This window comes from Delphinus delphis, chromosome 5 (genome assembly GCF_949987515.2).
Source record: "Delphinus delphis chromosome 5, mDelDel1.2, whole genome shotgun sequence".
Classification (NCBI taxonomy): Eukaryota; Metazoa; Chordata; class Mammalia; order Artiodactyla; family Delphinidae; genus Delphinus; species Delphinus delphis.
The window spans coordinates 8,858,137-8,873,739 of record NC_082687.1 but is presented as its reverse complement, the minus strand read 5'-3'; the positions used below and the strand labels follow the sequence as shown (position 1 = coordinate 8,873,739).

General features: G+C 43.3%; 1 protein-coding gene across 1 annotated transcript in view; it reads left to right on the top strand.

Moving 5' to 3' along the window:
- The first annotated feature begins 7,750 nt into the window (after positions 1–7,750).
- GPRIN3 (GPRIN family member 3) overlaps positions 7,751–15,603 on the top strand; it is a 73,811-nt gene continuing 65,958 nt past the window's right edge. The window contains exon 1 of the mRNA XM_060011982.1: positions 7,751–8,075. The gene's annotated coding sequence lies outside the window, so the exon portion shown is untranslated. The remainder of the gene's footprint in view (positions 8,076–15,603) is intronic.

Here is a 15,603-nt window from a genome sequence, read left to right as displayed (position 1 = left end):
TACTGAGGGGACAGCAGGTTTTTGTCTCTTATCTCATGCTAACCCCGGGTCAAATGCTAAATGGTGGAATGTCATGCCCTAACGCCTGTATCATATGAATTTTTATTGCTGTATTTCTCTCACATCCCTCCCTAATACTGTGTATTTATATTTACATAAGTTAAATGGTCATATGAACTTTCAACTCACACTACAGTTTTCTTTACATTCGTTGTATTCCAGTCCTTTTCCCGATGTTACACCTTGAACATGTTGAGTGAACTAATTCTGGAGATCCCTTGCTGTTTTGGTCAATGGTATTTCTGATAGAGACTGGGGAGACACCCTAATCTGTCAATTATTTTATTCAATAGCTAACAAACATTGTTTTTTTGTATCGACTATGTGCTACGTACTACGCCAGGTGCCACTCATAAACCGAGAAAAAAGTCCTGTCCTCGAAGAAATTACAGTCTAGGAGTTGTGGTAAAGAGGCAGACAAATAAATAGGTGATGTAATACCAAGTGATGAACAGGTAGGTGCTTTAGGAACACAGAGGAGAAGTACTTAACCCAATCCCAGAGTCTCAGATAGCCTTTTTAGAGAAAATGGCTTTACCTAAGACTTGAAAGACATATAGACATTAGCCCAAAAAATGGGGGGGGGGAGGGGCAGATCTGGGGCAGGACATCATGCCAGAGGGAACGACCTACAAGTAAGCATTTCATACATTTTAAGGGAATGTATCAAGTAGTCAATCAGATTCTCTTTCTTGGGAAGCTTGAACGCAAGTTGTGCAGTTGTGCAGAGAAAAAGAAGCATTCAGGGAATAGTGGTATAGACAGAGAAACAGAAAGAAAGACAGTTACAAGGGCCTTTGCAGGCTTCAGAAAAAGAAGCAACAGCAAATGGCTGCTTCTTAAGGAAGAGTGTGATTAAGTCACCAGAGCTTCTTGTTGGACCCTAAGCACCATTGCCAATCACTGCATCTGCTGCTCTATTCTGAGGGACATAAGAAGTCTTTCTGTGCAGCTGTTATAAGAGCCTATAAGAACTCTTCCCTTGAAGGAGACGAACCCACCTTGAATATGACTGAGCAGTGTAAAGTTCAACGGTAGAACTTGAATTCAAGGATGGCTGAATGTAGAGGTTTAAATGATATCACCAGAAATAGAACTCTATCTCTTTCTCTCCATCTCCCAGCCCTGCTTTCCTTTCTTTTGTCTTCACGTCTCCCTCATGCAAGCTTCTTCCAAGTGGTCCCCACTAGCAGCCTCAGTTTTACATTTTACTAGGCAGGAGACCCCATCTTTCCCAAGAGTTTCAGCCATAGTTTGGGTCTTGCACATATCCGTGAACCGATCACTATGGCCAGGGACAGGTGGTCCTCCTATTGTTCTGTCCTAGGTCATATATGCACCCTGGATCAAGGTCAGCTCTACCTAATCACATGGCCTGAGGTGTGGTTCCTCACTGGGTACTCCTCAGTGGAAGTTTAGAAGACAGAAACAGCTGCTCTCTTCCATAAATGGGTCCCTGTGTGTCCTTCCCTCCCTGCATCTTTCAAACAAGTTCACAGTAGCTGATGTCAACTCAGTACATTTCTGTGTGTGTGTGTGTGTGTGTGTGTGTGTGTGTGTGTGTGTGTGTTTTCTTCTCCTCATACCCTAAAAGTTCCTGGGAAAAATAATCACTTGAAAAAACGGTCCTGTGTGAAATAGATTTTTTACGTGTGTGACATGTAATTTTTAAATGGAAGGTGACGGTTATCCTTAAGAGCATATGGCAAAAATGGCCAAGTACAAACCAAACACTGCCCCACTGTGGAGCCATGACCATGGTGGCAGCACAGCCACAGTTTTCAGAGCCTAAAGTAATTCAGGACTCCTCCTCTGTCTTAAAGTTAGCGGGATGTCTTTTGTTGTAAAAGGATCATTCCATCTTCTCTGACTTTAATTGAATAGAGTCATAAACTTTAAAATGCCTGGCACAACAAATGAAGCAGAGTCAGTCCTTTTAAAAATTTAGCCGGCCTGAAATTCTACAAATGTTAACCATCAATAGGCAACGTGCCAAGTTTGACAACAGAAAATAATATAATACAAAGACTTGTCCTCATGGGACTCAAAGTTTATTCAAGGAGAAGAACAAATAAAAACACAAATTCTGGTACAGTGCTTTAACCAGAGCAAAGACTGATACCCGGTGCAGACGTATCACAGAGGAAGAAGTAATTAAATATGGAACTGGGTGGTCTGGGCAAGGGTTCCTGGAGGAGGGGATAGCTAAACCAGATTTTGCCAGAGGGACAGGAATTTGATAAGTGTCTCTGAGGAAAGGGCGTTTCGGGAGGTGGGTAAGGGGCGGGTAAAAATCAAAACAAAGTCATGGGCTGTGGGAAAATATACTCGTGTGCTTTACAAACTACTGGGGCAGGAATGGAAAGTGTGAGCTCGGGGAGCAGCAATAGAGACACTGGTGTGACAAGCAGAGATCTGCATGTCTTCTATCCAATCAACTGAACAAGCCTGTCTTAAGACTACTGCAGATGGTGAGAATCTAAACCTTTGACAATAGGGCACTGATTAAATATACAGTAGAATACGAAATATGACTAAAAATGAGGCTGCAGAGGCCATTTAGTATTAGAGGAGGGGAGGGAAGGAGGGGTAGGGTGAAAGAAGGAAAAAGAAAGAAGGAAAGAAAGAAAAGAAAGAGGAAAGAAAGAAAAAGAAAGGAAGAAAGAAAGGATGGAAGGAAGAAAGAAAGGAAAAGAAGAACAAGAAAGTGGGGGAGGGAGTAGGGGCGGGAGAGAGAGAGAGAGAGAGAGGGTGAAGGGAGGAAAATAGGTAAGAGCCTGACTTATATGACTGGCCCTCATTTTCCAGAAATCCAAAGGCAGTTAGGTGACATCAAAATGGACCTTACCGTGAGTCTTCAGTATTTCTATACTGATTCTGTGTGAAAGACACTACTAAGGGCTGATCCTAGAGCCTCCGTTCCTTCTCTCTTAATAACAGAACTTGGTTATGATTGGGGCGCCAGGACAATTAGCCTGGAACAATCGCAGCAAGGCTGTTCCTCCTGGCTAGGTGCTCACTTTCACAGCCTCCTTGGGTGACTTGGTGACTGAATTCTGGCCAATGACTTGGGAATAAGAGAATGGGTTCTGGAAAATATTTTTTTCTTCCATAAAAAGAAGAGGTTCCCTTTTCCACTGGAATTCTTTTCTTCCTATTATACAGGAGGGGAAAAATCCTTTTTCCTCTATCCTCTTAGGGTCTCTAATTGGGGCCCTGAAAATTAGACAGTCAAAATACAGATTAACAGGAGAAAAAGAAACAGAGTTTATTAATACGTATGTACATCAGGCGTAGATGCAGAAGAAACTCAGTGATGAGTAACTCAAAGGGGTGGTTAGAACTTGGGCTTATATAGCATCTTCACAAAAACAGTAAATTTGTATAGAGATAACAAGACAAAGGAGAAAGGGGTTTAGGCTTTTAGGGGCAGCAAACTGTGGGAAGGCAAATATATAGGGGGAAACCTAATTAAAGATGAGTTATTTTAATAAGATTTGTTTGCAGACTTATCTCGGTGCCAGCTTTCTGTTTTCTTCATGACCTTAAAACTTCCCCGGGAGAGGGAATTTATGGTAATCCTCACTTCTCAGAAGTTTCTGGTTTTAGTCAGATAAGGGAAACTCCAAGAAGGCTCCTATCTGCATCTGTTGGTCCTCGTTTTCCTCCAGCTCAAAATAATCCCTATGCCAAAGTGGCATATTTCTGCGGTAGCATATTTGAATCTCCTCCACTGTCTTGAACGTGGTCTGTAAGGATACGATGTTTAAAGCAGTGGCAGCCATTTTGTAACCATGCAGGGATAAAATCTACTTAGAGTCCAGTACTGGGCAAAATGCATGGATATTTAAAAAAAAAAAAAAAAGAAGTTATAGTCCCTGAGCCCAAAAAGTGTAACACAAAGTGTCAAGACACACATATGAATTAACCAGAGAACAATTACAAAACAACGTACAGTATTACTCAGTGCCAACTAATGCAGGAGTGATGACAGCCCTCCAGAATCTACCACTGCTAACATCCCGCCAATGCCTCTTGCCAATCCAGCTAAACTGATGAAGGTTTTAGGAAAGACGTGACATTTAGAGAAGATTCTCATCGCAAATTCTCATCTTTTTCAAATACAGTGCTGCCCCTGTCTGAACAGCCCTGAGAGCTTTCACTCAGAAAGGAAAGAGACTATCAAAAAGGCATTTGGCTGGATACGGGGCTTCAGTCTTGGTAAAGGAACTGAACAGCTGTGGAACATAAAGTTTATTTAAACATCTGGGATTTGATTCCCGATTTATAAATTGGGGGTCATGACTCATTCCACTTACTGAGCCCTCACTAAATGGTGCGTACTGTTTTAGGTGATAGGGATTTAGCAGAGAACAAAAGACACAAAGTCCCTGCCCTCATAGACAGCAGACATACAATAAACAAATAAACGCAGGATGCAGTAGGAAGTCTGATGGAAAAACATAAAGCGGGGTAAAGGGGATAGGAAGAATGACAGGTAAGTGGGGAGGGAGCTGCGATTCTATATAGAGCGGTTGAGAACACCTCTTTGATAAGAAGCTTGCACTTCCTTCCCCATGCGATGTGAGGGGTGTATGTGTTCGTGTGAGCATGTTGGCCTGCTTCTCTGGGGGCAGAGGGAGGGAACTCAAATAACTGAAAATATGTAAAAAGCACTTGGTAAATTACGCGGCACTATGTGAGCCTAAGGTATTATTTTTCTTGTTATTATTTCAGGTTAAGTCTAAACTCTGTAACTTGACATTGAAGATCCTTCACAACACACCTTTCTAACCTACCTTTCCAGTTTTATTTCCACTGCCCTGTATAAACCTAACTTCCAAATAAAATTTTCACTTTACCTAATTCACTTGGCAATTAACCATGTACCATCTCACGTTGCTGCTCCTATTTCTTCTGTTTAAATCCTTTATTATTTTCATTTTCCACGAATTCTGTGCTCCTAATGAAATGTTAAACTTGTGCATGTCAGAGTCTCTCTATAAATTCCTCGAGGCGTTCAATCATACGATTTGGCTTTGTTTCACATACTGGTTTAATGTTTATCATCACTCCGATAATTATTACCCTTTGGAATTTAGTGTTATACTCAATTTTGTATGAGTTTTGAATTGCCTTATTCATCATAGAACAATGTACCTTTGAGAGGCAGAATTTTTTAAAAAAATTCTGTATTGCTAAAGTGAGCCTATAACTGTGGTTAGGACTTCCCCTAAGGATCACCTCAGTGCCGTTCAGACCAATAAGTATCTCCTAATCTTATGTGTCCACTTCATGGCCACAATCCTAGGCATCCTCATGGCTTTTTCATGGCCTCGGGGTATTTCCTGCCAGTATACATTTGTTATTGTCTCTTGAATGACTTTCAAGTGAATATTTCCATTGAAAGAACTTCCTAGCAGTCTGAGAAATCGAGCAGAAGAGAAGGATGAGTAAAATACAGTAGAAACTGTAGGATAAGCACTAAGTGACGTTTTGGTAGATATAATGACCCTCACCAAGTATCTACAGCCTAATCCCTGGAACCTATGTATATGTTACCTTGCGTCGCAAAAGAGCCTTTGCAGATGTGAATAAATGAAGGATTTTGAGCTGGGGATATTATTCTGGGTTATCTGGGTTGAACCAACATAATCACAAGAGTCTTTATAAGAGGGATGCAGGGCGCTTCCCTGGTGGCGCAGTGCTTGAGAGTCTGCCTGCCAATGCAGGGGACACGGGTTCGTGTCCCGGTCCGGGAGTATCCCACTATGCCACGGAGCGGCTGGGCCCGTGAGCCATGGCTGCTGGGCCTGCGCGTCCGAAGCCTGTGCTCTGCAGCGGGAGAGGCCCGCGTACCACAAAAAAAAAAAAAAAAAAAAAAAAAGAAGGATACAGGAGGCTCAGAGTCAGAGTAGAGGATAGAAACGGAAGTCTGAGTGATGTGGTCACAAGCCAAGGAATGCAGGCTGCCTCTAGAGGCTGGGAAAGAAGACGAAGGAACAGATTCTCCCCTCAGAGCCTTCAGAAGGAATGCATAGCCCTAATGACCCTTTGATTTTAGCCCTGTAAAACCTATTTTCAGGCTTTGGACCTCAAAAACTATAAAATAATAAATTTTTGTTGTATTAAGCCACTAAATTTGTGGTAATTTGTTACAGCAGCAGTAGGAAACTAATACAGTGGTATAATAAAAAAAAAAAGTCCTGAGCTAGGGATCTGTCACAATCTAGTCCCCCCCACATGTTTATTAATTGTGTAATATCAGGAAAATCACTCTACCTCAGCTTCCTTTCCTGTAAAGTAAAATTATACCTGCCTTACAGTGTCATTATGAAGACAGATAAAATTATTCATGTGAGCACCGTGCAAAGTGTTTTGTGTTATACAAATGTTAGGTGTAAAACTTTGACTTAATGTTTTCTAAACAAGGGAGAAGACTGGAATGAAGACGTCCATCCTTGAATGTTACATCGTAACCACCCTCAGTAACTGACGTGTTATTTTAGCAGTGGTAGAAGTGGCCACCTGGCACCCTGGTCACAAACTTCCCTCCTTTAACAAAGTTGAACATGGCTAATGGACTGCAACATTCTTTGCCCAAAAGCCAAGACACAGCCTTAGAATCCTTAACCCACCTTTAGGAAGTTGCTGTCAATCACCTAGAGCTGCCGTGAAAGAAGAAACTTATTAAAATCCCTGACCTAGTGGTTTAGAAAGTTTTGTCCCTTGGCCAGCATCACGGTCACCCCCTGACGCTTGTGCGCTTGTTAGTAATGCAGATCCTCAGGCCCACTCTGGGCATACTGAATCGGAATCTACATTTTAATAAGATCCCCAGGTGATTCCCATGGGAGAGAAGATATATTTTGCAGCGTTTTGAATCCCAACTGTGCAGGTCACTACTGTGTGACCTCAAGCAAAGTGTCTGAATCATCAAAGCCTCAGTTTTCTCATCAATAAGGTGGAGAATAATACCCACCTCACTGGGTCGTTATGAGAATTACAGAGGTTGCATATAAGGCGTTTCGCACAGTGCCTGCCAGCAAATACTGAGCGAATATGATTTCTTTTCATTGACTCTTTTGCACCATCTACAGCTGCTAACCACACTACACATCCATTCAGTGTTGCTGGAGCCGCTTTGAGTGGACACTTTCCAAAGCCATCCACGCCCAGGAGAGCGCAGTGGGGCGGGGGGACAGGACCACTAGCAACAATGCCATCTCCAAATACGCAGGTACCGTACGTGTTGCAACACACAGGAAACGTTGGGTGGTCTCCCTGCTTTCAGATCTCCCCGGCCCGTGGCTTTATGAGAAACCGTCTGCTGGAGTCTAGACACAGCATGGAGTCTGGTGACCTGCGGGAGGGAGCAACAGCCAGAATCCCTGCTGCGTCGCTCTCGGCCCCAGCCCTCTACCTTAATCCTTTTCTTAACTTTCCATCTGCTGCCGGTCCGCCTGCAGGGGCTCCGCAGCCCGCCAGCCCGTGCCCGACTGCCCCCCGGCCCGCCGTAGCAGCCGCCTCAAGCCCCTCCCCAGGGACGAGCGGGCTGGGCGGGGGCGCGGCGGGGGCGGAGCTCGGCGGCCTGCTGCCGCCACCGCCGCCGCCCCCCCCCCCTCCCCGCCCCTTCCTCGGAGTCTCCGGCGGAGCAGCACTGCGGCCGAGGACAGATGGCCGCAGCCCGGGCCTGACGGATGAGCAGTCGCGCACGTGAACTCCCACCTCCAGTTTGGCTCAGTGCCCGGCGGCGGCGGCGGCTGCGGCCCCGCGGTGCCCCCCGCCGTCTCCGCCCGGCTCCTGCGCGCCGCCTCTGCTCTTTGCGTAGTAATTTCAGTTCCTGCTAGCACCCAGCTCGCTCCCGGAACGCGTCTGAAGAGGACCGCCGCTGCCGAGCCCGCCCGAGCCATCGGTGTGGCGCCGGGAGCCGCTGCTCGGGATATGCGACGGGAGGCCGCCGGCACAGCGCAGGCAGTGGCCCCGCCGCGCCGGGGAGAGCCGGGCCACAGCAGGTAGGCGACCGGCGGCCGCGGGGGAGCCGCCCCCCCGAGCCACCTCTGCCCGGCGTCCAGCCCTAGGGGACCGGAGCTTTGCGGTGTGCTCAGTACCGATGGAAGGTGGATTCGGTCCCACATTTTGCCAGGTGGTCCTTTTTGCCTGTTGCTCTCGTCCCCATCCCAGCCTGAGCTCCAGGAGGGGCCGTCTTTCTCGCAGGTGATGAATTTCTCGGCAAGGTCATTGCTCCCTTAGGCTCTGGCTTTGAAGGTAAAAGAGAGAAGACGCCTGCTGTCCTTGTTCTTGGGAGAAGTATTTATAATCAATCAGGTCTGCACACTGTGAATATCCAGATAGGAGTGTGTGTGTGTGTGTGTGTGTGTGTGTGCGCGCGCGCGTGTTTGGCAATACTACACGGGCATTTTTCTCATTTTCCTACGCTTATTCCCTTTAAGGGAAACATACTATCGTTATATATAATATACATGCGTTTGTGTGCATGTGTATCCACGCATTTACACATATACAGTTTTTCTTGAGAAAGGCGGAGAGAGAAGGGCGGGCCGAGGTTGATAAAGGGAAATCATTGCAGAGACCTGTTTAGTATCTAGAGGTGAACTTTGGAACCACACTGAATAAGGGTAGAGACTAGAGGCTATAAACAGTTCTTCGGAGATGGATTTTAGAAAAGAAATCACTGCAGAACTCTGTCAGCCAATACACAGACAGATCCTTATGCCAACCAGGCAGAGCTACAAGATACAGGCAAAATTTCAGACGCAACAATGGACAGTGAAGGCGGGTCAGGGTGGGGGGGGGGGGAGAGGAATTTAAACACTGGAAAGTGAATTTTGGATGGTGGAAGGCAGCAAAGCCCCAAAGGGTTTCAAGGGCTTTTCAGAGGGGCGTTGGGAGAAATCTCAGCTTGGGGTGTAGGTAGTTCAAGGTTAAGATGATGTGAAGGTCCAGAAAGCAGCACAGGTGGTGGGAAAAAGGCAATGATTTGGAGGAGGGGAGAAACGAAGCTCTGAAAGTCACCAAGAAGCTACCGCCTTTTTTTAAGGTATCCTCTTCTTCCTGTTCAGGCAGTACCTTGGAGATGCTCCATGTAAATATTTTTCACAACACATTGGTTAAAGAGCCATTGGACCATGTTTTCATTTTGTTTTTGCAAAGAATCTGGGTCATGGTGGGACTGGAAGAAACTGAAGCGTTTACAGCACCAGCAAGATTTGGAGAGAGAGTTGATTAAGGCTTTAGCTTCACGAAGTATTTACACATCTCTTGCGTGGGCTTTTGTTTGCTCTTGTTGGTACTGCTACATATTTTACTTTGATAATGCTCTGAGTGTCCTTCTCCCGAATGGGCCTATTTTCCAGTTATAAACTATTCGTTCTCTTCCATTGTGTTCACCCCTGGCCTGCCCTGAGTAACAACTGTGGGAATAAAGATACATGAGTCACAGCTTAAACAAGAAAATCTTCTCTGCTGTTATCTGGGAATGGCAGGAATTTATATTAGAGAATATTCTTTTGAAATAGGATCACGAAGAACATTTTTCAAGCTTTTTGGTGCGTTTAGTGGAGGGGATAGGTGGTTGATTCATAAGCGGAAAAAAAAAGTAGTAATTGCCACGGCAAGCCTAGATGTTATATCATCGGAATTTATTTTGGAAACAGTGCAGAGGAACTCCTAGAGATCCCTGTAAAGTGTGTTTTGGTGCGGTGAGCCTTCACCTCATCACTAATTAGACTTTTATGAAAATGATGAGGGCAAAATTGCAAGTGTATCGCTTCCTATTGGAAACAGAGGACTAAGGCATGATATGAATCAGAAGTGCCTCAATTGGAGGGCAGGGTGGGCTCCAACAAGCAGTTTTAAAATCTGGGTGTTTTTTTTTAAAATTGCCCTAAAACAAATACACTTGCCCAATACGCTTAATTATTTGTCCTTTCGACATTTCCTTGGTTGTGCCCTAAATGAACTTGAAAGAATATATTAGACACAGCTGTCCTTCACTGTATGAATTTCCAGTCACAAAAGCTGCAGCCTTCAGGGAAGCATTGAAATATTGATCATAGAATCACAAAATCATGAATAGGGACCAAAATATACAGAGGCCCAGGAAGAACAAGCAGCTCTAGGTGGTTGAAAAACTGTGAGGATGGAAAGATGGAAAGATGGCGATGGAGAAGGAAGTGGTTCCACCCTCAAACTGAAGTCCAGAAGAGCTGCTAACTCATCTGGCCAGGAGACCATCTGATCCAGACAAGTTAGGTAAATACATTCATATTGAGGCTCTATGTTGTTCATATTACCCAAGTTTATCTCTTGCAACTATCTAGAAACCATGTTTACCTTAATTTACAATAGCCTGATTAAAAGGGAGATATGTCCTTGAGAAAGTCAGAATTCCCTGTGCCTCAATTTCTTCATCCACAAAATGTCTACCAGCTACTGTGCATATTGTGAAAATAAAAGAGAATGAGGGAATGGAGATTTGAGTATTATAGAAATGCAGGGAATCTTTATGACAGCATTGCTCAGGGCCAAAGAATAGAAAATACTTGTATATTCCAAGCATTTAATTGTCCCAGATGACTCCAAAAGGCAAAAAAAAAAAAAAAAAAAAAAAAAAATACTCAGGAAAAGCCCAAAGGCCACAGATAATTATAAAATTATTTAAAGTGAAGGAAATTATATACAGCAATCCCAGAGTAATCAGTAAGTGCCCTTCTAGAACTGGTCACAACCCGTTGTGAAGTCAGTTTACTGGATCTGATAGCACTTTTATTTTTGAAAAACAAAATACAGTAAAACAGAATAGGCGGGTAAATAAGTATTGTTCTTGGAACTTTTAAATAGATATCTATATGTATAAACACATCAGACTATGATAAAACGTATATCTTATTATACATCGTTTCAGAAAGTCCAAAAGCTACTGCTTTAAGTGATACAAAGAAGAGATGCTTCCAGTTTGCAAGAACCTGAGAGTCAACTAGAGATCTACTACACAAGCATTTATGCCATATTCTGAATAGCAAACTGGTCTTGAGAAAGGCAAGGGATCATAATTTACCAGTAAATTCATGGCAGTAAAGTCAGAAGAGAAGGAGATCCTTGGGGACTGAATTAGTCTAGAAAAAGTTCAAAGTGGAGGTGGAACTTGAGGTAGTTTCTGAAAGATGGATGGATCTGGGTGGGCAGTGAGCAAGGGGTGGTGATATAGGAGGAGGAAGTAAAGGAGGAGGTGGGGTAATGTGAGGTTTATTTAAGTCACTTAGAAACGAAAAACATGATTATTGAGTTGGGAGGGAGAGAATTACAGCAGAATTTCTGTTTAGACTAAAATATGACTCAAAAATCACTTATTTCTATAATTTATTTTCTGTCTAAGATTTCTTTTCCTAATCCTGGTACTTGAGGAAAATCTAGCCAGAAGGGCCACAATGTCAGTCATTAATCTCTTATTTCCTGCCATCTTTTTATTTCTTTTGCAATAATTTAATGGCTAAGGCTTGTTTCAAATGAATTTAATGGTTGAATTATTGAAGTTATGTGATACACCACATTACAGCTTGATTATTTCATTTCTCAGAACACAAGAATAGTCATTGGCACAGAGGGTCAAGGGTGATCAAGTGATTGCCATAAATAGAGCAAACCGCTTCTATCGTTTTCAACAAGTCTTCTTTCTTGAGTGCCTTGTAGGTGTAACACCCCGTGCTAGGCACTGGCAGCTCTGTGAAGATGAATCAGACCACTTGGTGCTCAGAATCCCAAAAGGAAGGGCAGAAACTGCCAGATTTTCCCCTTCAGTTGCTCTATGACTTGTCCATCATTTTAGCTAAATATGTAAATACGTTTACATGCATTTTGAGAAATTAACATTAGAATGTTTTGCTATAGCGAAGTAGTTATTTTGAGGAGGTAGAATCAGAGAAAAAAGTCATTACTTGTGTTTCTGAAAACTTTTGGGGAGCTACTCTCAGCTCATGCCGTCCTTCCTAAGCAATAAAACAATCTTATGATACTGATATCCTCTCGAATAAAGCTGTACCTTTAAGCAGGAGAACCACTGCCAGTTAAAACAGAGACTCATGTGCCTCGATTAATTGATTTGAAAGGCAGTCAAATATGGAAATTCACTTTTTTGTAAAGATGTCCTGGACTCCTCTTTCATCTTTCTCCACATCAGAATGTTTAGACTAGTGATAATCTAACTTTTTTGCATGAGTCAAGTGTGGAATAATAAAAACATTCAGAGGCTGCATTTGAACTGAAAAGGCATTTGTTGAATTTCATGGGGGAAGATGTATATACATATATATACAATCTCTTACAATTCAGATTACTGTCTGGAATGCCGGTGAGAAAAATTTTCACAGCCTTTTATCTGGGCATGTTAGAGTTGGCAATACGGTAGCAGCGTTCTAATTTTTCATGTCTGTAATTAGACTGTCAGCTTTACTTTGAAGCTAGCAGTGTAATTGAGGGCCCGAATTATTATTTTCAGTCAGTAATAACTGACCCTTAGCTGGAGGGTTAAATGCTATGACCTGTGGAATCTGAATCGAAATCTGTAGGTAGGGCTTGAAATCTGTATTCTATAATGGTCCCCAAAGGATGTCAATAGCCAGCCTTGGACACCCCTGTTTAGTCCTGCTTTTATATACAAGGAAGTAGACAGATTACAGGTGAGTCCCAGACAGGTTAATAAATTGTCCTAAATCACTCTTAGAACTGGGGCAAAACAATCTAGACCTCCTCTTTCTAATTCTCCACTAACGGGAGGAGGGACAGACCTGAAGTGAGGGTCTGGGGGCTCCTCAGTGGTAGGGGGAGGGAAGTCAAATTTCTCCTGCAGTCCTTCCTCCCAAATTGCGAGTCAATGCAGTGAGCTCTCTCTCAAGGGTCTGATGTGGCAGAAAAATTGTGGGGATCAGCTGTGTGATTTGAGGCCAGGTGCTTTCTTGGCCTTACACACCAGATTCCATTTTAAAATATTAATTCTTGGGTCCTAAACCCAGTGGGTACCCAAGCCATCCCTAGGAAGACTGCTTGAGTCAGTAGTCACAGCCTGTGACACTGGCAGAAGCAAGCAATCCCTGAAAAAAACTCAAGGCCAGAGAGTAAAAATCCACAAAGTAACAAGTGCCTCTAGGGACCTCAGGACTGTTGCTAATTCAGTAACAGCTGGACAGAGAGCTCCAGAGCTCCTTAAAAACTCTAATTGTGCCTACTAATTTTCTGGAGGCATAGGAGTTGCAGAGAATCCTTTTTTTTTTTTTTTTTTTGCGGTACGCGGGCCTCTCACTGTTGTGGCCTCTCCCGTTGCAGAGCACAGGCTCCGGACGCGCAGGCTCAGCGGCCATGGCTCACGGGTCTAGCCGCTCCGCGGCATGTGGGATCTTCCCGGACCGGGGCACGAACCCGCGTCCCCTGCATCGGCAGGCGGACTCTCAACCACTGCGCCACCAGGGAAGCCCCGAGAATCTTTTTTTTTAAAGCCTGAATTGCAAATGGTCCAACAAAGTGAGAGATCTAGTTTAGGGGGAATACTCAAGATGTTTTATGTGGACAGATTCTTGATTGTTTTTTCAAGATATTGACTTCAAAATAGACTCAAATTAAACTAACCATATTGTGTCTATGGGAGACTCTTTATAACGTAAAACTTTGGGTAAATGAAATGCTTGAGGGAGTTAAATGTTTGTGTTCAGTATATTTTCTGAGGAATCAGAGAATCTTTTTGTTTCAATTCTTGTTGACAATCTTTCTAAGATCTAACACCCTGTGCCTGTATGTCTGCCTTAATAAGGACAATATGGCAAATACCAGGATTCAGAATTTTGCCTCGCCTCTGGGTGTTTGTTCTGAATTACACCTGTGTAGGACAGGGCTGCCGAATATAATATAGAATTTTTAAGCTGCTTTTCTTGTTTTTTCACTCAGTTGTGAATGTGCCGTCTCATGAGACACGTTTAAAAAATTTGTTATTGTTCAAAAATGCAAAAGATATTTGAATCATTGTGGGTTCCACTTTGTTGGACTTTGGTCTTTGCCTTTGCCATTGCCTCACTTTGGAATGCTTATTTCTTCATCTGAAATTAGTTTCTCAATCCCCTCAAAAGATGGTTTAAAGCTCAGTTATTTCAGAAATGCTCCATGCTTCTTTAGACCTGTTTCTAACTACTGTTTTATACATAGCATGAATTTTAAAAAAAAACAAATTATTTATCTGGTTGCACCAGGTCTAAGTTGAGGCAGGCCAGCACCTCAGCCAGGGCTCCCAGGCTCCCCAGTTGCGGCATGTGAACTCCTAGCTGTGGCATGCGTGTGGGATTTAGTTCCCTGACCAGGGATCGAACCCAGGCTCCCTTCATTGGGAGCACAGAGTCTTATCCGCTGCGCCACCAGGGAAGTCCCCATGGCGTGAATTTTTAATTTATCCTTACTTGTGCTGTTTTCTAAGCATGCCTTTCCTTGAATCCTATACATTATTTCTCCTTGAAATATGCAGGCAAAAATGAAGTGACTAGAATTTTAATGCTAATGAGAATCTTAACCAGAGCTAAGGTTAATAAACAGATGTACATTTCCCCCTGCATCCTTGAATATGTAAAAATTGCTTATGACAAATGGGTGTGGAGGATTGGTTTTGTTTTTCATGTTGAACAAGTTCTGAAAGCAGTCAGAGAGCAAAAATCTGCCAATGTCAGGGTCAGGGGCTAAGGTCCGACTGAGTGAAAATGGCTGTGCCTTCTCCTTTCACATGGGGGATGATTTCTTGTCTACATATGCAGATTCTCAGAGCAAAAGAATGCTTTGCCGTGAGCATCTGAGGGATCTGCCGCACTTCACTTAAACTGCCCAGACAGGTTTGAGGATGTATGCTACGGATCAGAAATGGAAAACGGGCAGTCTGTGGGCCCAGCAGGAGGATCATGTTCTACTTGGCCTGCAGGTATTTCTTTTTAATTAAGCCAATATTTAAAAATCAGAAGATCTATTATAAAAATGAAACACCAACCCACATCTTCTAAGCTGGAGCTGAATAACCGTATGTGCTACCTCTTTATTACACTTCAGACCCCACTACTCCCTATTGTCTCCCTGACATTGAGACTTCATATAAGTCCCTTGTACTCAACAGCTTCCCTTAACTGTGAGAGCTACCTAGAAGCCGTAGATACTGAGTTCACGAAGCCTGGACTAGATGTTTTCTAAGTACCACTGAGCTCTCCGGTGCTCTGAGTGTACTCATGAAATTGATGGGACTCTACACAGTAGAGAGATCATTGTGCTGAATGTAGTTAACCCCCATAAACTGAACAGTTTTCATCATCAAAATATGTAGCTTCTGTGAAAGGGTAATGAATACAAACTGAGTTGACCTGGTCTGTTAAGAAGAGAATAGTGGAAATTTTTGTTTGCTTGCTTTTTACTCTCCCACGTGTTGCAAAAAGCAAAACAAACAAACGAAAAGTTTGATCAATTATCTATTCTTTAACTTGACCAATGATTACAGTTTTACATTGG